General features: G+C 36.4%; 4 non-coding genes across 4 annotated transcripts; 2 read left to right on the forward strand and 2 right to left on the reverse strand.

Annotated features, from left to right (window-relative positions):
• The first annotated feature begins 1,023 nt into the window (after positions 1-1,023).
• Positions 1,024-1,095, forward strand: TRNAD-GUC (transfer RNA aspartic acid (anticodon GUC)). The gene has a single exon. It is a non-coding gene; the product is annotated as a tRNA-Asp (tRNA).
• Positions 1,096-2,174: 1,079 nt separating this feature from the next.
• TRNAT-UGU (transfer RNA threonine (anticodon UGU)) lies at positions 2,175-2,247 on the reverse strand. Its single transcript has one exon. It is a non-coding gene; the product is annotated as a tRNA-Thr (tRNA).
• A 2,932-nt stretch (positions 2,248-5,179) lies between these two features.
• Positions 5,180-5,251, forward strand: TRNAP-UGG (transfer RNA proline (anticodon UGG)). The gene has a single exon. It is a non-coding gene; the product is annotated as a tRNA-Pro (tRNA).
• Positions 5,252-17,379: 12,128 nt separating this feature from the next.
• Positions 17,380-17,471, reverse strand: TRNAY-GUA (transfer RNA tyrosine (anticodon GUA)). Its single transcript is given in 2 exon segments — positions 17,380-17,415; positions 17,435-17,471. It is a non-coding gene; the product is annotated as a tRNA-Tyr (tRNA).
• Between the last annotated feature and the right edge of the window lie 2,862 nt (positions 17,472-20,333).

Below are 20,333 nucleotides of genomic sequence, written 5' to 3' on the forward strand. Positions count from 1 at the left end.
TTCGTGTGTGTTAGCAAAGAATTAGAAATTGAGTTAATACTCATCAATTGAAGAATGGTTGAACAAGTTGTGGTATATGATTGTGATGTAATATTATCATGCTAATGATGAGCTAAATGTTTTCAGGAAAACCTAGAAAGAGTTACGTGAACCGATGCAAAATGAAGTGAGCAGAATCAGGAGAACATTGTACATAATAACAGCAACAAGGTGATCAACGGGCGAATGACATACCTATTCTCAGCAATACAATGATCTAAGACAATTCTGAAGACTTGTGACGAAAAATGAGATCCACCTCCAGAAAAATGACTGATGGAGTAATTTTCTTTTGCAATATGGCTAATATGGAAATGTTTTGCATGACTAAACATGTATAAGCTATAGCAAGTTGTCTTTTCAAGGAGAGAGAGAAGAGGAAACAAGGAAGAGTATTTGGAACTTAATTTTTAAAAATGCTAAAAGCTTCTGTTAACGTGTAATTGAGAATAAAATAAAAAACAACTAAGAATTTTTTTAAAGGAGTTCAAACAAACAAACAAAAAAACGATTAAAAGACATAAAAAAAGCTGGAGATTTCAGAGAAAAAATCCTTGAGTAAAATATCATTAATAAAAGTTAGTTGACCAAGATATACAAAGAATTGGAAAGAGAGCAGGAGAAACAGCAATTAATAGATAAGTTGTCGAAAAATAAGGACAATAAAAAAGGACAATTTTCAAGAGCAAATTTTAAAGTATGAGTGTCAATGGGAAACTATACTTCAAAGCGTCAATAGTAATAGAAGTGTAAATTAAAAAAAAAAAAAAGCATTTGGCCTTTTATACAGAAATTTTGGCTGATCAGACCAGTAGGAGCTCAGAATGTTCTGCCACAGGTCAAGAAACAAATAGTCCCAATGAACATTTGGAATGGATTCTTTAACTTTGCGAATCTCTTGCTTCGCCTGAAATAATTCGATTCTGCTTTGCTCATAGAGTACAGAATCTTCTCTAATGATGGAACTCGATGTTGAGTAACAGCTCCTCGTTAGTATAGTGGTTAGTATCCCCGCCTGTCACGCGGGAGACCGGGGTTCAATTCCCCGACGGGGAGATATGAGCTTGTTTTTCCTTTTTTTTTTCCCCTTGTTCTAGCAATTCCATTATCGTGCACACACTGACCCCAAAGGAAGTCAAAGGCAAAAAATAAGTTCCAAAATATACCAAAATAATTATAATAATCCACTTTTTTTGTGGATTCAAAAGGTTGAACATAAAATTACACAATGACTAGTATATTGCCAAAAGAAATGCGATGTATATAATGAGATAAGTTTTTCGGACATTTCAAATAAATGAAATTCTCTTCAATCTAATTGATAGAATCATAAAAAAATAAGAGGCAGGTAAAACAGACAGCAGATAATTGTATCTCAGGGAAGAATAAGGAAGAGTTGATATTTTGTTCACTTTTTATTTCTGTGTGAAGAAGTGCTCCAATCAACACTGATGAAAATGAAAGACAATAGCCAGTAATGAGCCAAGAACTTACTCTTGATCGTCCTCTAAAACACTCTCCGACACATTCTCTAGAGAGTCATTCTGAGAATTGGGAGCTATACATATGATACCAGAAATGCTGTACGTTGGGAGACAGGCATAAGGACATCAGCATAAGAGAAAGGACGTGGGGATCCAGCAGTGACAGAGGTATGCTACGAGTGGTTAGACTTATTCACTAAGTATGAATCTCTCTACTAGTAATGTGCCCCTTTTTCACATTGATGCTCTGTGTAATTATAAATTCTAGCTTGTTACTTTGATGGTCCCATGATCCAGAAGATAGACCTTCCTGTGCCTTTCATTTCTCGGAAAAGTTTAGTCGTCTGAAGGATAAACCTTGTCATTTCCTTCAACATATCCTTCTATGTTCAAATTCCTTTGGATAGGCCTAGCTTTAAAAAATACTTCTATAAGGTAACGCCCAACTAGGAAGACATGACTCTGGATTGTCGAAGGCAAAGTACAGGGAAATTATAAGGTCGCTTCAAAAAGCACCATTTTATTTCAGGTCTCGGGAAGAGATTTCCTTATAAGAAATAGTTATACCCTGAGAGACTCAAAGTTGACTGGAAAGGAAGTGGGAGTGACTTTACTTTTAAGGGGCAAGTTAAAGTAAAAACTCTGTTCGGAAGGCCCCAGCGAGATTTGAACTCGCGACCCCTGGTTTACAAGACCAGTGCTCTAACCCCTGAGCTATGGAGCCTGCTCTTTGAGGATTCCTGAGACAGTCTTCCAGGAATGTCGGACTTTTCTGTGTTCTCTTATTTACTATTAAATATCTACCTGCTATTTCACGATTTCACTATTTCACGTACAAGTATACAAAACTAGGTCTATTCGCTCGCTTGCTTGTTTTCCGCAAAAAGAATCCATAGCTCGCTGGAGCTCGGAAAGCCATGAAAAGTAACATTTCATAATTGAATTAGAAATCAAACAGGAATAGATTACGTTCATTAAGTTCACTTGGAAGGTTGACAACTTTTTCACGTGCAATCTCCATTACAAGATCTTAACTAGATTTCTTTCCTCTCTTCACTGTGGCTTGTCTATATCCCTAACTCAGAATGTTTGCTAGGAAAGAGTTGGCCAGAGATACTTTTCTACATCCAGGCCGAAGTGTCGAAGTCATGGGATTTTCTTGTTCCAAAAACAACTGTGAAAAGACCAGGATCGTAGGATTATAGTTGAGTCATAAGTAGGATCTTATGTTACGGTCTTGTAAGCCAAACTCCAAAATCAGCGACTGAAGGGGGGGAAAAATCCTGATTGTGTTAGTAAATAGAGCATTGGAGTACTATTGAAAGTTGGGAAGACCTGAGTTTCAATTCAGCAAACATTAACTAGTTGAGCAAGTGACTTTAACCTGTTTACCTTAATCTCCTCCTTTGCAAACAAGGGTTAATAAAAACATCTCCTAGAATGTGAAGATTTAATGATATATTTTAATGTTTTGCAAACCTTAAAAGTGCTATATAAATGCTAACAACTTTTTAAAAGGGAATACTGGATATATTGACTAGACAATTGTTACTTCCTTATTACAAAAGTAAGCGTGGATTATGTTGACTTTAGACAATTCCAGGTTACCTTGGTCTCTCTGATGGACAAGGAGATCCTGACAGATCTAGAGAAATATACAGAACTTGCTTTAGGGAGATGAAAAGCAGTTCAAGTGTGCAGCACGGTGTATGAAGGGATGAAGTATCTTGGGCAGGTCATTTAACCAATCTAGACCTCTGTTTTCTCATATGTAAAAAGAGAGGAAAGACTGAACTAGATGGAGTTTGAGATCTCTGTCAGTTCTGTATATAGATCAATGATCCTAAAACCAGCGTGTTCAAGTATAGACAAATAAAAGATAGGAGTCCCGTGGCTCAGCCAGAAAGACTCAGAATCCCTCTAGTTCTGGCTCCCCTAACCGTTAGGGTTAATTCCAAATTGATCCACCCTCCTACCCTTGATCTAGAAAACAGGACATTGGTTTAAGATAACATTAGGTATCAGAAAGTGACTGAAAGTTTAAGAAGAATGGGGAAAGCAGTGAAGGATGAGAAGCCACAGATTGTTTCACTGATTGAAAAAACAATATTGAAAGGAAGATATCGCTTAACTTTGGATCTGTCTGATTTCTGTTACTCTCTGGATTAAAATGTAGTGAGAATTATATATTAAACGTTGGGGATGAGGAACAACCACCCGACCTGGGAGACTTCGGTGAAGTCCCCCACGGCTATTCTGAAATTGCCCTGCCATAAAGCTATAGTTTTCCAACTTCAGCTGCAGTGGTAGCTAAGTTTGGGAAGAAAAAAAGAAATCCCAGGTTACTCTTAAAAAAAAAAAAAGACAATGCTTTCCTAGTGTGTTGTGTTTGTTCTGTTTTCTTGCTTTTGGGTGGTGCTGTTCTTCAGTTGTACAGAATGTTTCAGTCATAGTGTGCAGCTTCAAATGGTGGTTTTCTTATACAAAACTGAGCTGATCTTTTACAAGAGCTGAATTTTTACTTTCTCTTATATACCGATCATCACCTTGCAAATACTGTATATTTGGTCAGAAAGACCGGATTGTTGTTGCAAAAAAATGACTAGCAAATTATTAGCTATGGATGCAACAATATGAAGAATTGATCACTTAACTAATATTCTGGCTCCCATGGCTCTTAATCAGATGTTGACATTTGGCTCTCCAATGATTGGCTGTGAGTTCATTTCTGGATGGAATTTAGTGTCCATGTGAATAATGTACTTCTTACTCTGAAAGGTTTACTTAGAAAACTCCATCTCTGACTTTGAAAACTTCTCCAAAGTAGATGAAACAGAACTGAAGCAATAGAATTTACAGAAAGATAATAAGTCCAAAACCCAGGAGGGATCGCATTTTATACATAAAAAAGATCCCCAAAAGTATGAATTTGAGAATGAATAAGAGGCTGTTTGCGTTTGCCAGATACCAGAGCCTCTCTGTGCTTTCCGTGAGGGTTAGATCTCCTACTACAACCTTCCATACTATAAATAGAACCTACCAATCAATGCTTCTGGCTGGCATGACACTTCACTATTGACAATACCTACACTCAGGTCTAAATGCCTCCATACTCAGCCAGGTTGGTACTTTGGAATGAACTATTGAGGTACTTTTATAGAGACAATGTGTTGGCTACGAGCACTTTGTTGTTGTTGTTAATGTTAATCTTTTCCTTCTTTCCTTTTCATTTTTCCTAAAGAGGCACTATATGATTTACTTTACTGTAAAAAAAAATAATTTCTATATATTTTTCCTTATATTAAATAATTTCTATATATATTATGTTTCTATATTTTTTTTAAAAAAATAAACCTTGGTTTATTGGTAATAAGCAGAGATTGAAATAGAGATGATTGGAAAGAAGTATGTAAATTTGGCAATTCCAGAGTTTAGAGTGAGTGCAGGTCGGATTTATTATCTCCCGTGATCCAGGGACAAGCATTGTTCAGTGCGCGAACATTGGTGAACAGGGATAAAAAAGGTCCCTTTGTCTGTGGTGCAAGAGATTGGAATGCACATTTGTTCTCTTTAAAATTAACAATAATTTTAAAAGTAAAAAATAGTTATTTGTTAAAAAAAAATACTTAAGGAGGAAATAAGGTACTTATTCCTATGGCTCGTTGGTCTAGGGGTATGATTCTCGCTTTGGGTGCGAGAGGTCCCGGGTTCAAATCCCGGACGAGCCCTGTGGCTTTTGATAATGAACATTATTCTCTCCATAAGTTTTCCAGCCTATTGATATCTATTGACATTGAAGTCACGGCCATTTCATTTACATGTGGCCACACATGTAATAGAAATAGATAAATAAATACGGTTTGTACTTCTTGGATTCTGGTCCACTCTTGCCAACACATCTAATCAACGGAGGTGACTTGGTGACTTTTTTCATAGGTGCTGGTTTGAATTCTGGGGTTAGTGAGATCTGAGGGAGGAGAAAGAGTCCCTACAGGGGACCTTACACGTAAGACGTATGTGCTGTTTTGAGTAAACAAGAATAAAAACTATATGGGTAGACAGAGGTCTCATATTTAAAGTACATGGCTTATTTCTCTACCTCCGGGAAAATGAGGAAATGTCTCAACATATCATTCTGTGGAGGGAGGAGGGGGGAATTAGCAAAATTAAGCAAGCACTTTGTATTTCTTCCCTCCAGCCACAGAAAAGATTTAGGACTCAAAGGAAGTCATCAATTTATCTGACCCAATTAATTCCAATCTTCTCTCGAGCCTTGATTTCTTTCTCCTTCCCCCCTCCTCTTCTTCTCTCCTTTCCTCTCTTCTTCCATCTCTCTGTTCCTCCCTCTCCCCTCTCCTTTTCTCTTTGCCTCTCTCTCTTTCTCTTCCATCCTGTATCTTTCTCTGTGTGTCTGTTGGTCTGTCTCTTTCAAGCGTCTTCCACTTCTGGGTCCTTGCCCGCAGTCTGAAAAACATAACTGCGTTTCCCTAATCCTATTATTAAAAAATCCTCCCCTTCATTATGCTCAAACAGTTATCAAACTGTGCACACCCTTTGACCCAGCAGTGTTTCTACTGGATTTATATCCCGAAGAAATCTTAAAGGAGGGAAAGGGACCACATGTACAAAAATGTTTGTGGCAGCCCTTTTTGTAGTGGCAAAAAACTGAAAACTGAGTGGATGTCAATCAGTTTAGAATGGCTGAATAAGTTACGGTATATGAATGTTATGGAACATTATTGTTCTATAAGAAACGATTAGCAGGATGATTTCGGAGAGGCCTGGAGAGAGAGACTTACATGAATTGATGCTAAGTGAAATGAACAGAACCAGGAGATCATTATGCACTGCAATAACAAGATTATAGAAAGATCAATTCTGATGGACTCTTTACAACAATGAGATGATTGAGGCCAGTTACTGTGGGAATTGATTGTGGATCACAACACAGCATTTCCACTTTTTCTATTGTTGTCTGCTTGCATTTCGTTTTCTTTCTCAGTTTTTTTCCCTTTCTGATCTTGATGAGGTTTGAATCCCTTCAATTTCCGGTGGTGCTGAGACTAGTGGCAATAAGAGAGTTGTTTTTAAAAAAATCCCCTTTTGGTTGGCTGCAGGTTTAAAATGAAAAAATTCACTTATTCCCGAATTATTAATTGCAAAATGAAAGTTTACTGTTGGATAGAAACCAGTTTACTAAGAGACTGACTTCTATAGTAGCAGAGTCCTTTTAGGGAAATGGAATTTTGCGCTGAGAAGGGAATGCTTTCTCAGCAAGCAAAAAGAGTCCTAGCAAATTGCTTGGGTCTTTTGCAAAGAAAGGTCTAGATATTGCCCTTTTTAATCTTGGGGCTTCAGGAGGCAAGGTTAGCTCCTTAGATGCTTATCAATTTTCAGTTCAGATCTCCTATTGGAATTAACACTTCAAAGGGGTGCTTTTTGATCAGGATTTCTAATTGAATAAAAGGCTCTGGGCATCTCGGAAAGATAACTTATCTGAAGGGAATATGCCTTCCCCAGGAGGGGCTGAGACGCCTAAAGAGATCACAGATCAAAAGGAAATACAGTTTCTTAAAGGGAACACAACTTCATTAAAAGGAACAGTTTCCCTCCAGGTTCATAGAGAATTTGAACTTGTTGCCTCTGTTCGTTTATTTGCTAACCCCTCCTTCCTTGGTTCATTCTGCTTGATCTTCAATAACTCACAAGGTAAATGTATTGTCAACTTTGAGACTTACATTCTAATTTTTAGGAAGGATAGCAATTTTTGTAAAGACTTATGAAAGAAGCTTTATAACACTAATCACTTTAATAGAGATATCAAATATTTTGTGCCTGAAGTGGAGAAAAGAGACAAGAGTGAAAGGAGTGTTATTCTACCAGACCTGGCTGACTAGAATGAGGCTGGATGGTTTTAAGGCATAATGCAATGGCCAGCAATTCTCAATTAAGTAGAAATCTAAGTCATCTGCTGTTAAGTCTGGGAAGGGTTATATACCCTTATGTATATATATATGTATGTGTACACACACACACACACACACACACATATACATATATACGTATATATACATATATATAGTTGATCTGGTTCAACATCCTTCAACCTATATTGCTGAGACACAACCTTCATTGCCTTTACTATTTTGGGAACCCTCTTCTAGACCCACTCCATCTTTTCAGTGTCAGCCGTAGAACCTACTAGCTACAATCAAATATACAAGATGTGTTTTTACATATTATTAATAAATGTGATATAGTTGTGCCAGTATACCAGAACCAATACATTGGTTCTGACCCTTCCTTCAATCAACCCTTTAACATATATGTGATTTTCTCTATATGTGATGGAAGTTTACAAAGGTTTTACATATCGATTCCCTTTTAATATATACACAAACAAATATACAATTTATAATAAGGTAAGCATCACAGACAGTATTGTAGAGGACCAGGAGGTAAGAAACCATCCCAGCTCTTAAATCTTACCATAACTTGGCTCACCAACATCTCTTTTATTAATAGCAGAGACATGCTTGATAATACTATAAATTGGAATTCTAGTGACTGAAACAAAATGCAAACACTCCTCAACAGATTAAAGCTAAACTTGTGAACTTAGGACAGGAAAGAATGTCCACAAGGAAACTAAAGTATTTGGGAGAAAGATACCTGATATGATGATATAATAAACTTTACTCTGATGCATATCTCAACTATTTACATCTCTGTCTAAGTAACCAAGAGCCGAGGCTTAAGGGGTTTAATCATTTATATAATAGTATATTTTGTTGGGCTTTTTTTTTAAAGGAATTTTTTAAAAGTGTAATTTGTATCAAACCTATGAGCATTTGAGGTATATATGTCTCTCTGATCAATAAACTTCGAAAAATCTATAATCAGGACTTCTTCACTTGGCCCTGGTATGTTGTCACATTCTTCATCTTACTCTAAGAGCTGGACTCCAACAGTGGCTGCCAAACTAGGGATGGAACATGAATAAAGCTTTAGTGTAAAGGTGCCCACTTAGACACTCCTGTATAATTCAGGTAAGTGAGGAATTAAATAATAAAAAGTGAGGATAAAGTGGCAAAAAAGGTGATTACCAACAGGCACTTTATCACTGGAAATAATTTAGCATTAGAAATAGCTTATCGCCAGGTTGACACAGGGGAAAGATATCAAATATCAAATAAATACAAAATGTAAGATATTAAGTATTATATGGAAATATATATGTAATAAGATATAATTTATAAGATTGGTTATTTTCCAGCTGATATTAATATAGTATACATATTGAATTCGGAATAAGGCAAAATCAATCAGATAATAGGGACTGAGAATAGTATCTGAAAGTATTAATTAATTAAAAGGAAAAGGACTGGGAGATCTTCCAATTTCTGTATTCTCTATTTTAGTGTATTTCTCCAATCCTCAGAGACAGTTCCCTTAAATCCTTAAAGTAAATTCTTTTATCTGTACCTTGGAGGAAGACAGGAGGGCAGAGACTGTGAAATCTAAATGCTCCAAGAGGGGAAGAAGTAGCACCTTTTCCCCTACCTCAGGCTTCCTATTCGTATCTCTTTCATAGACACAGACCTGAAGAAAAGTCAAATTCTTATACCTGGGAAACTAGTTCAAGAAACACTTTAAAAGAGCTAAAAGAAATAGAAAGGACTATTCCTTTTAAAATACAAATAGTTTTTTTAGTTCTTGATCTAAATAATCCAATTTAAATTAAAAGACTCTAGCCAGTTTTTATCAGTAAAGGAAGGCAATTTAAAACTCCATTGAAACAACCTGCCTTTAAAAAATGCTAATGCTAATTTAAAAGAACATTAGCTGTGGGAAAATCAAAATACTTTACTTCCACCTTTCAAGCGACTGCTTAAAAATCAGAAAACCTTAATATTTAAACTGTTTTCTTTGTCAAATTCTCATAGATACTTTAATTATGAACATGAAATATATTTTCTTCCCACTAAAGACCCACTCAAGTCCACTTTCTTCTAATATGCTAGATCTTATTTTAGGATGCAGTTTACAAGCATTGCCAAGGTTTAAGGTTATTTTGAATTTTTAAGAAAATATAACTTTGCTATACTACTTCTCACCATGGTAATTTTTCTTAAATACATAGGGGGAGAAAAATGGCACAGTATTAATAATACCTTACAAAAAATAGGAAAAACACAAAAATAGAATGTTAAAAATATGTATATAAAAATAAAAAATTTGGGTTGGTGAAGGTTTTGGGGAGCACAGGAAAGGAGGTATTCTGCATGTAATCTGTCATTGATTTTAGTCTAAAATGGAAATTGGAGGGGATAATTTGGTTACTCTTAATGATTATCAGGAATTAGTGAAGGATATTAATTGGATAAAACTGTATTTGAAATTGGGAACACATAAATTGACAAAATTATTTCAAATTTTACAAAGATATCCTAATCCAAATTCTAAAAGAAATCTTACCAAGTAAGCTGGGAACAGTTGCAAGCAATGAGAGGAGCAATAAATTCTAGTTACTTGGACAGCATGGATATATTTGGCTAACCAGTCTCAGAAGGGCTTTTCTGTTTGCTCTCAAATGGTGGTGATATTGATTCAAAGAGCTTTAATGATTGGCAAATTCTATTGAATAGGTACTAAGGTCCAATTGATAATATTTTTAACTACTAATTTTATAATCCGTGACTAGGTATCAATGGATATTTCCATAACTGACTAACAAAAGTTAGCCTCTTTATATGTATATTCCATCTATCTGGACTGTGGAATGTGCCTAAATCCCCTGGAAAGATGGGCTTGAGAGATGAGGCTTGAAAAAAAGCCCTAAAGTTAAGATGACCCAGCAATACCAAACCTTTTTTGCTTACCATAATAGAAAAATTACAACAAAAACTATTTGGTTATTCGCAGGAAATTTTTTTTTTTATTTTAAATTTGTTAACTAAGTTTTTTGGAGCTATTGTCATGTTAAATATAAATCTGATAATTACTGAATACAGCATAGCACATCAAAGCACGATGAAGTATGGAGGTTGGGCAACAAACAACTCAGCTCCTTCTCTGGGACCATTACCCAACCTTTTAATTCTAAGCTTGTCAGTTTTCTTAAACTTTCAGGGTAGATAAGGGCATCAGCCCTGAGAGAAGAGCCTGTTTAAGAGATATAGTAACATGAGACCAAGCTGGTCTGAAAGACTCAGCAGAAAGCTAGCTGAGCCCCAAGTGAAGGAGACAAGAGATTCATTCCATCTCTGTGCTGGTTGGAGGCAGAAGAAAGCAGAGGCAGAGGCTGAAGGACCAGACCTTTGGATTTGGCGACATTCAGAGGGAGCTCTTGGAACCAAGCAGAGAGATAGGCCTCTAAGCTAACCGGGCTATATTGGAGATAATAAAAGATCTGAACTTTTATCACCTGGCTGTGTTTTGAGAAGAAAAAGCTCATCGCATTATATACAATTATATACAAAAATTCTGTAAGTTCATTTAATGATCAATTTTTTACACTACGATGAATTTAACATATGAAACAAGTTAAACAATTTTTTATGTATTTAAGTTTGATAAACTTTTGGTGAACTTTGGTAAAAGAGATAATTTATCTAGCCTTAAGTTACAGTTTGTAGAATTTGATATGGGAGATGAAAGGTTAGTGGCAATAAGAGAGTTGTTAAGAATCCCCTTTAAATTGGCTGCTTTAGAGAAAGAATTCACTCATTCTGGAATTATTAGTTGCAAAATGATCAATTTACCAAGAAACTGACTTCTATAGTGGCAGATCTATTAGAAAATGAGTTTTGAGGCTAAGAGAATGCTTCCTCAGCAGGCAGAAGGATCCTGACAACTTAGTGAGCTCCATCTGCAAAGACTTTAGTGGAGAGAAACTATTATTTTGGGTATCTTTAGTGGGGGCTAGGACAACCCAGATCTCCTATTGGAATTAACAATACTTCAAAGGGATGCCTTTTGACCAGGATTTCTAATTGAATCAAAGGCTCTGGCATCCTGGAAAGATAACTTATCTAGGGGGATATACTTTCCCCAGGAAGAGCTGAGAATCTGAAAGGGATCATAGATCAAATGGAAATACAATTTCTTAAAGGGATCACAACCTGCCTCAAAATCTCTTAGGACAATAACTAATACATTATTTCTGAGTTTTGAATTTGATTGCCTGATCATTAAGACAGTAACCTACTACTTGAAAGAAATTTTATAAGCTACTCAAAGAAACGTGACTCTGAACAAATTGGAGTCTAATAGGATAAGAGTTGGGAGTTTTGCTGAAAGTGAGAGACTTCTGACTCAGTTTCCCAATTCTGTGTTTTATACTTGATTATTCGTGAGTCTGATAAAGTAAAACTATTAGAATTGGATATCAATCTAAACTAAAGAAGTTTTATTTTGTCATGTGTGTGCTCTCAAGCTGAGCTCTGAAGAATCAGTTTTGATGGTATTATCATACCTCCATATTTTCCTTTTATGACAAATTCCTATGATAAGAGCAAATAGTCAACACGAATTCAAGTGTATAATATCTTATTGTTTTCAATATGAAAATATGTAATCAATATACCCTAATATTTTGATTGATAATAATTTGATGAATGAGTTTTTGGCCTAGTCATCCATTTGGTATAGATATATAGATATTTGGTTAAATAAATTCTTTATAAGTTTCCAAAACAATGTAAGAACAATTAATATGATTGTCCATAAAAATGAACTATTATTTTTTTTGTTCATTTGAAACTAAAACTGAAACATCTTTAAGATTGGTATATATTGTATGTCCTCTGATACCAATATATTTCATTACCTGAAAATTGCTGCTCAATATAAATTAGGCTCTACATCTTATAGAAGTCCTTGTGGACTTGTCTTTTTATCTCAGATCATCCCAACCTCTATTTATTAGAATTGTTTTGTATTCTAGATTTTGGTAAGTTACAGCTGCAATGGCCAGCTTCAAGGAATTAAATCAACCTTTGGACACTTCAGTCAGCTCCAACTTGCCACCCCCTCCATAAAGAGATGGGACCCTGCAAGTGACTGAAATCTATGTCCATTCTCATCAAGAATCAGTTTCAGGAGATGAGATCATCCTCTTGTCTCCCAAAGGACTTTGAGCCCCATTTGTTTGAAGGGAGGAATTGGAATTGACTAGTGAATGGACCCCAAATTATCCAGTCTCTGGATGGGTCTCCTGTTACAATATATTTGGGACATAGAATGACACAAATTTTCACATTTCAGGCATGGGATTCCATGATGTTTTTCAAACCCCTCAGAGATATACTGTACAGCATATTTAAAAATAACTAACTGCAGATATTGTTTTAAGAAATGGCACTAGAATCCAAATCATAAATGTGTTAGAAGGATATATTGTAAAATGTTACAATTTTCTTTCATTCCATTGTCTTACTTCTATTCAAATGTTTGTCAAATTCTATGCCTATGGTTGTTATTATGGAATATCCATCCTATGTGATAATGTCTAATAAGATTAATCACAATTGGTACAAGTCATCAGGTGAACAGCTTTGATACAACATCAAAGAAAACTAGAAAATAGTAGTAGTAGAAGACACTTGTGGGATTACTCAATGACGGAATTCTAACAGTATTACAACATTTGAAGTTTCAGCGGTAGTTTGAACAAAAACTGTTCAGACTGGTCAATTCGCAGATAAATCAGCAAAAAGTCTATCATAAGCTCTTTAGAACAAATTAATATAGATTATGAGTTAAAATAAGAATTAAACTTAGTGGAACAATCATTAATATAGTTAGGGAATTATGTGAACAATTTATAATCTCAATTACAGCTGAATTTTTAGCAAAAAACATGGTAAGAAGCAATGTCTATGGAAGGAGTTAATCCTGATAGTATAGCTAATGAAATGTTTGAATGGTTAAAAAAGATAAATACGGTAAACAATTTGACCTCTATGCATTTGCATTTTGTTCCTCTTGCATGTTTTATTTTGCTACTCATTGGCTTAGCCCCTTGTGCTTTTAAATATGTTCTGAGATCGTTCTCATCTATGAGAACTGAAGTCTATAGATTTCATCTTTTAAATAAGAAAATGGGATTTGTAGAGATCCATAATGTAAGAATCCATCCCAGGTCTTAAATCTTACCGTAACTTGGTTCACCAACATCTCTTTTCTTTTATTAATAATTCTTTTATTAATAAAGACATGCTTGGTAATACTATAAATTGGAATTTTAGTGACTAAAACAAAATGCAAATACTACTCAACAGATTAAAGATAAATCTTTAAACTTAGGACAGGAAAGAATAGCCACAAGAATATCCCAAATACTAAAGGTATTTTTAATAGAATAATGGTATAGTAAACTTTATTCTGATGCATATCTCAACTATTTACATCTCTGTCTAAGTAACCAAGATCCTGGGCTTAAGAGGTTTAATCATTTTGTAATGCCAGAGAAACTGAGGCAGGAGAGAGATTAGAGAGTTTTAATATTTTATTAATGGGAGAGTAAGATTGACTGGACAAGACTCTCGTCTCAGATTATCCAGTCAGACAGAGATAAGTATACTGGGACCAAGGAATCCATATTGGTCCCAGGGCTGGAGGACCCAAAGAATCCAGGGTCCAGCATACAGCTGCCAGACGCCATTCTCCAGCAATGAATGGAAGAACCCCAACTTCTTAAATACCTTTTTGGAGACAAAGAGAAAGGGAGGGAAAGTTTTTATCAGGGAGGGGAAGCCATAAAACCTAAAAATTCCAGAGACAAAGAAGTAAAGATATCATGGGGTATCTTGGAATATTCTAAAGGAACATTGTAAATCCCTAAAAGAGTCAGGAGATCTACTCTTTTATCTTGCTAATTCATAACCCGAGAGCGAATAATCCTTAGTTTTACTGGGTCAGAGACAGAACAGTTAAGGAAACTGAGACAGGGAAACTGAGTCAGGACAGTTAAAGAAAACTGTGGCATAACAATTTACATCATAGTAGATTTTGTAAGGCTATAGGAATTTTAAAAGAGTGTATTTTGTATCAAACCTATGAGCATTTGAGGTATACACATTTGTCTCTTTGATCAATAAACTTCGAAGAGGCTATAATGAGGACTTCACCTGGCCCCAGTATGTTATCACATCCTTCATCTCACTACAGGCGCTTATTCTCCTGAAACAGAATATTGTCCTTATTTTATTGTTGTTTGTCCTTAATTCTCAAGGAGAACTATAGGATCAGGGAGCTGATGCCAAGACAACTAAGTGAATTGGATTTGAGTAAGGAGGGCTATGCAAAGTATTAGCTTCACTTTCTCCTTTGGAATCATCTGGGTTCAAAGGCCAGATGTTCATCAGGACAACTGGAGATGGCCCTCTGTGTAGTGCAAAACCTTGCATTTTTTAAGGTAAGATATTTAACAAGTTTCAGTTTCTCTGAGGTGATGCCTATTTAATGATTGAGGGTAAGTAAGAAAATCAGGGAAACAAGAAGGTGGAACTTGAAAGCAATCAGGGAAGTCAGGAGGCAGAGGTGAGGAAGGAAAACATCCTAGACATGAGGAACAGCCAGGGAAAATACTTGTCCTCATTTTACTTAGAAAGAAACTGAAGCTCAGAATAGTTAAGTGATTTATCAATTCCAGCCTATTTCTTTGTGACTCAAAATTGGATACTTTCCCCACTGTTTGATTAAATATACTTGTTGATGGACAAGATAGAAAGGTGGGAAATTTATTCCTGTCTCCTCCCCAACTCCACCCTTTATGATTTCTCCAAATCTTAATTACTGGATTGTGGAGGAAGTAGAAAGAAGTCTTTTTCTTTACATGTCTCTTAGCACCCCATCTTCCTAGACTACTATCATACTTGTGACATTGTAAATAGGACTAATTGTCATTTATATGAAGACCTTTTCTAGTCTCATAAACAAAAAATTCTTTCTGACACTGAGTGAGCTGAATCATCTTTCCTCTTTTTTTAAGGTTCTTGACATATCTGAGCTTCAGGATAAATTTTACTAGTGAGGATTTCATAAAGCTTCCAGTCCAAAGATCAGAACTATTGACTTTAGAAGTAGTGTGACATTGACATAACAGGCATACTTTTCTTTGTCTTTTTACGTAGGACCTAGCCCAGTGCCTGGCAGGGTAGGATCTTCATAAAGGGTCACACAGTTCTTCTGGTTTGCTTACTCAGGCAACTTAAAAACTAGAAATGGGACCCAGGTCAAAAATGAAACCTCAACTCTCTTTACCGCTAACTTCTTCCTATGAAATTCCCTTATAGGTTTTTAGCTTTCATAATTCTATATTGCCAATTAGATATAGCTCATGTTTCTTCATTTATTTAAAGTTCTGAGTGAGCTACACTATCTACCTACATATTAGCCTCCAGGGCAAAATATGGCTCACAAGTCTTTGAATTTCCCCACTTTTGAAGGAATTTGTTGTGATTGTTCAGGCATTGATTCCCTTTAAGTTAGTACTGTAATTATGTAATTTTTCAATAGGCCAGACCTAATGTATTTAGTTCTATGTGTCTTCATTTCTTTCCGTGGTGCCAAAGTCCTGAATTAGTTGACCAGTCTGAGTCAGTGAGGACAATTTTTACCTCTCTATTTTCTCAAGTCTCATTCAAGCACACATACAAAGGCCATTAGCTTACTTCATCATGAAAAGGATGCATAGAACACAGTCCCAGACATACTCAAGGAAATCCAAAGGGTACAATTTCTCTTCAAAGCAAAAGGCAGATTACAACTTGAAAATCTTGTGTCCTCTAATTCATTCTTCCTCTCTCCCTCTTTCTTTCAATTCTTCCTTTTTTTGTTGTTGCCCTTTCCATCTTCCCTTCCTCCCATTCTTCCTTGACTTTAACAAAAACATAAATTTCTTGCATTGCAAATGAAGTCCTTGCTGTTTTCCATAGATTGGCTGTGTATAAGAAAACATTCTTAAGTCATTTTAAAGAAGGAAAAGTATCACTGATATGGAAAGAATTTTGGTCTTTATTGAGACTAAAAAATTTTATATGGAGCAGAAAACATAAATAAAACATACAATAGTCGTGAGGAAAATCATTATGTGTGTGTGTGTGTATTATATATATATGTGTGTGTGTATATATAATATAATATAATATATATATATATGCCAAACATAAGGGTGAGTACTTTACAAATACTGAACCACTTGATTCTCACAAGTTAGGTATTGTTATTCCAGTTTCACAGAGAAAACTGAGATTAAATAATTTGTCCATGATCGCATAACATTCCTCATTTGAAATGGAAGTGAATTCATGCGTTGCTAATTCCAGGCCCAGTATTCTATTCACTGCACCTTGTAACTGCTTACTTAGTCGCCTTTCTAAAACCAATCATGCTCCTTTCACTTTGCCATTCAAACTCGGGGAAGTTTACTTCAATGAAACTCATTCCCTGTATTATTTGAGACATTGATCAAGGCTAATACTCAGTTGGGTTATATTCAATTTAGTCTTAATCTATTCACCATATTTCATTAGTCTTATGCAAAAATGATTGGTGCTCTCCGATTTTCTTCTCCACAAGGTCATGGAAGAGTATTTGATTTCAGATTCTTTTCCAAGTTACTGGGAACAGAAAGAACTACAGCTCAAAAGTCCAGTCCGGAGTGTGCATTATGCTCCTTTCATTCGACGTTGCTACTAATTCATTTGTTGTTGGAGTTTGCCTGTTTTCAAAGAGGACTAATTATATTAAAGGGGTAAAGTCTTGACTCAAGGGTGAATTGGATTTAAGTGACAAGGCAAATTGAAGACATTACCTATGCTGGCAGTAACATATTCAAAACGTCAACACCTCCTTCGAGCCGGATTCGAACCAGCGACCTAAGGATTTCCTGAGAATTATCACTCCTACAGTCCTCCGCTCTACCAACTGAGCTATCGAAGGGTGTTTCTCTTTTACCTTTGCGTAAGCCTTATTTCAAAGATGTCGTGCTAAATCTTTTCCTGACTTTTTTTTTTTTTTATAACCAAGGAAATTATATCATTTAGAATATTTGGCCCGAGAATACAACATGCATATTTTCTATTTCCTCTGGGCGTCGCCGAATGCTCAGGTAACTGAGTGTGCCTGGCTTCATTTCCCCTCGCAAACACAAACTCACTAGTAAGTATCGGAGCCCAACTCATCAGTCTTTCTGATTCGCATTCTCTTCTACCTTCACCTTTTCTGGAAAATCTTTGCATGAGTCCGTAGAAAACTTGGGCTTATCCATTTCTCCCCTCTCTCTCTCCCTTCCCCCCCCCCCCCCTAAAATCTTTTCCTTTCTTTCTCCTTCCATTTTCTAGTTCTTACTGGAGCGTGGGGACCTGTGATGAAATGGCCTCCCTGCCCATAGTATTGGTTGTACTTCTACTGATTTCCCTTGACTCACTGGTCAAAGTGAGGGAGGCGGAGCTTTCTTTGTTCCCCACTGCAGCTTTCAGGTAAATTTGCTCTCCACTTTCACCACCAAGTAACCTCTCCTCTGTTCTATCCCCCAATCAAAAACCTGGTAGCTGTTGCCTAAAGACTTCCACGTTACTTCCCTTCCTTTCTCAATGTGTTTGGTACATGGTTTACAATTTTTGTGTTTTCCTTACCTCCTGCCCTCATACTGGAAGATTTCAACATATTCTTTGATTTCTCCTTCAAATACCCTAACCACTCAATTTCTCAGCCTATTCACTTCCCATGATCCAATCTTGCACCCCACGTCAGTCACACACAAAGATGGTAATGCCATTACCCACAGATATACACCTCCATATCCAAGAATTTCAAAATTCCCTTTGTTATGCCACAATTCTCTTTTATTGACCTGACTCAGTTTCCCTAATTATCCTGACTCAGTCCTGCCTCGTTTTCCTGCTTCTCAATTCTGTAAAACCTCCTCTCCCTCTTTATCAGAATACTTGATAGAATATCAGAATGCCTCTCCCCATTCCAAGCTATTAGAATATCACATACTGTCTTATCAAGATGCCTCTCCCCAGGTCCAGGGTGCCTCCCCCTGATTATATCATCTCCATCTCCGGTGGCTCGTCCCACCCTGTCAGAGTCCCCTCCTGCTCTCAGTACCCTGACTCCGCCCCTGTCTCAGTCTACCCCCTGCGTCTGAGCCACGTGTATATAAGTCTTTTGAGAACTCTCATTGTTTGCTGGATTTTTGGAGAGCATAGTCTCATTCAGCCCTGGGACCAAACCATGGATCCATTTGGTTCTAGCATATCTCTCCATTTAATAAACTATTAAATACTCTCTAATCTCTATCTTGCTCAGTTTCTCTGGCATTACACCTTATCCAATCATTATCTATTGGCTTTTCATCTCTTTCTTTTCCTTTTCTTATAACATTCTGCACTTTTTTGCAAACCTCTCCAAACCCCAGGCTCTTCAATTCTCTCCTAGGTTATCTCCCCTTCACTGACCACTCTTTTCTTTTTCCCATCTTGACTCTTTGGTAAGCCAATTCAATTTTATATTGTACTCCTCCCTTGAATCCCTAGCCCCCTTATCATTTGACCACTTATACCCAGCAAAATCTCAGCCTTGGATCATTCCCATTATTTTCCACCTTTGTTCCTACACACATGCTGTTAAATGAAAGCAGAAACATCATACTACTTCTGACTGTGTTCATCTCAATTAGGTCTTTATTGCTGGTGAGCAATTCTTCTCTACCTGCTTTGTCAATTTATTCTCTACAGAAGTTTTCCCAAAGATTTCATTCCCTCCTTAAACTTTCCATGATTTCCCCTCTCTACACTGCCTCAGCTGAGAAACTCTCCTTATATTTTACAATAAAAAATTTGAGAGAATCTGCCGTAAGACTCCTCTGTGATTCCTCACCTACTTAAGCCTGAGAGGCTGAAAGGGTGGTGTAGTCCTTTACAGTAATGGGGAATATGGGGTAAGGAAAGTTTGGTAGAAGATAATAAGTTCAGTTTTAGATAGGTTGAGTTTAAAATGTGTTCAAAACCTTTCATAATCTACTGTCTTCCACTAATACATTGTTGGTGGAATTATGAATACTTCCAACCATTCTGGAGAACAATTTGGAACTATGCTCCAAAAGTTATCAAACAGTGCATACCCTTTGATCCAGCAGTGTTACTACTGGGCTTATATCCCAAAGAGATCTTAAAAAAGGGAAAGGGACCTGTTTGTGCAAGAATGTTTGTGCCAGCCCTCTTTGTAGTGGCCAAAAACTGGAAACTGAGTAGATGCCCATCAATTGGAGAATGGCTGAATAAATTGTGATATATAAATATTATGGAATGACCAACATGAGGATTTCAGAAAGGCCTGGAGAGATTTACATGAACTGATGCTGAGTGAAATGAGCAGGACCAGATCATTATATACTTCAACAACAATACTATATGATGATCAATTCTGATGGACCTGGCCATCTTCAGCAATGAGATGAACCAAATCAGTTTCAATGGAGCAGTAATGAACTGAACCAGCTACACCCAGTGAAAGAACTCTGGGAGATGACTAAGAACCATTACATTGAATTCCCAATCCCTATATTTTTGCTTGCCTGCATTTTTGATTTCCTTCACAGGCTAATTGTACAATATTTCAGAGTCCGATTCTTTTTTGTACAGCAAAATAATGCTTTGGACATGTATAATTAGTTTGTATTTAATTTATATTTTAACATATTTAACATGTATAGGTCATCCTGCTATCTAGGGGAAGGGGTGGGGGAAAGAAGGGGAAAAATTGGAACAAAAGGTTTGGCAATTGTCAATGCTGAAA

This window comes from Antechinus flavipes, chromosome 2 (genome assembly GCF_016432865.1).
Source record: "Antechinus flavipes isolate AdamAnt ecotype Samford, QLD, Australia chromosome 2, AdamAnt_v2, whole genome shotgun sequence".
NCBI lineage: Eukaryota > Metazoa > Chordata > Mammalia > Dasyuromorphia > Dasyuridae > Antechinus > Antechinus flavipes.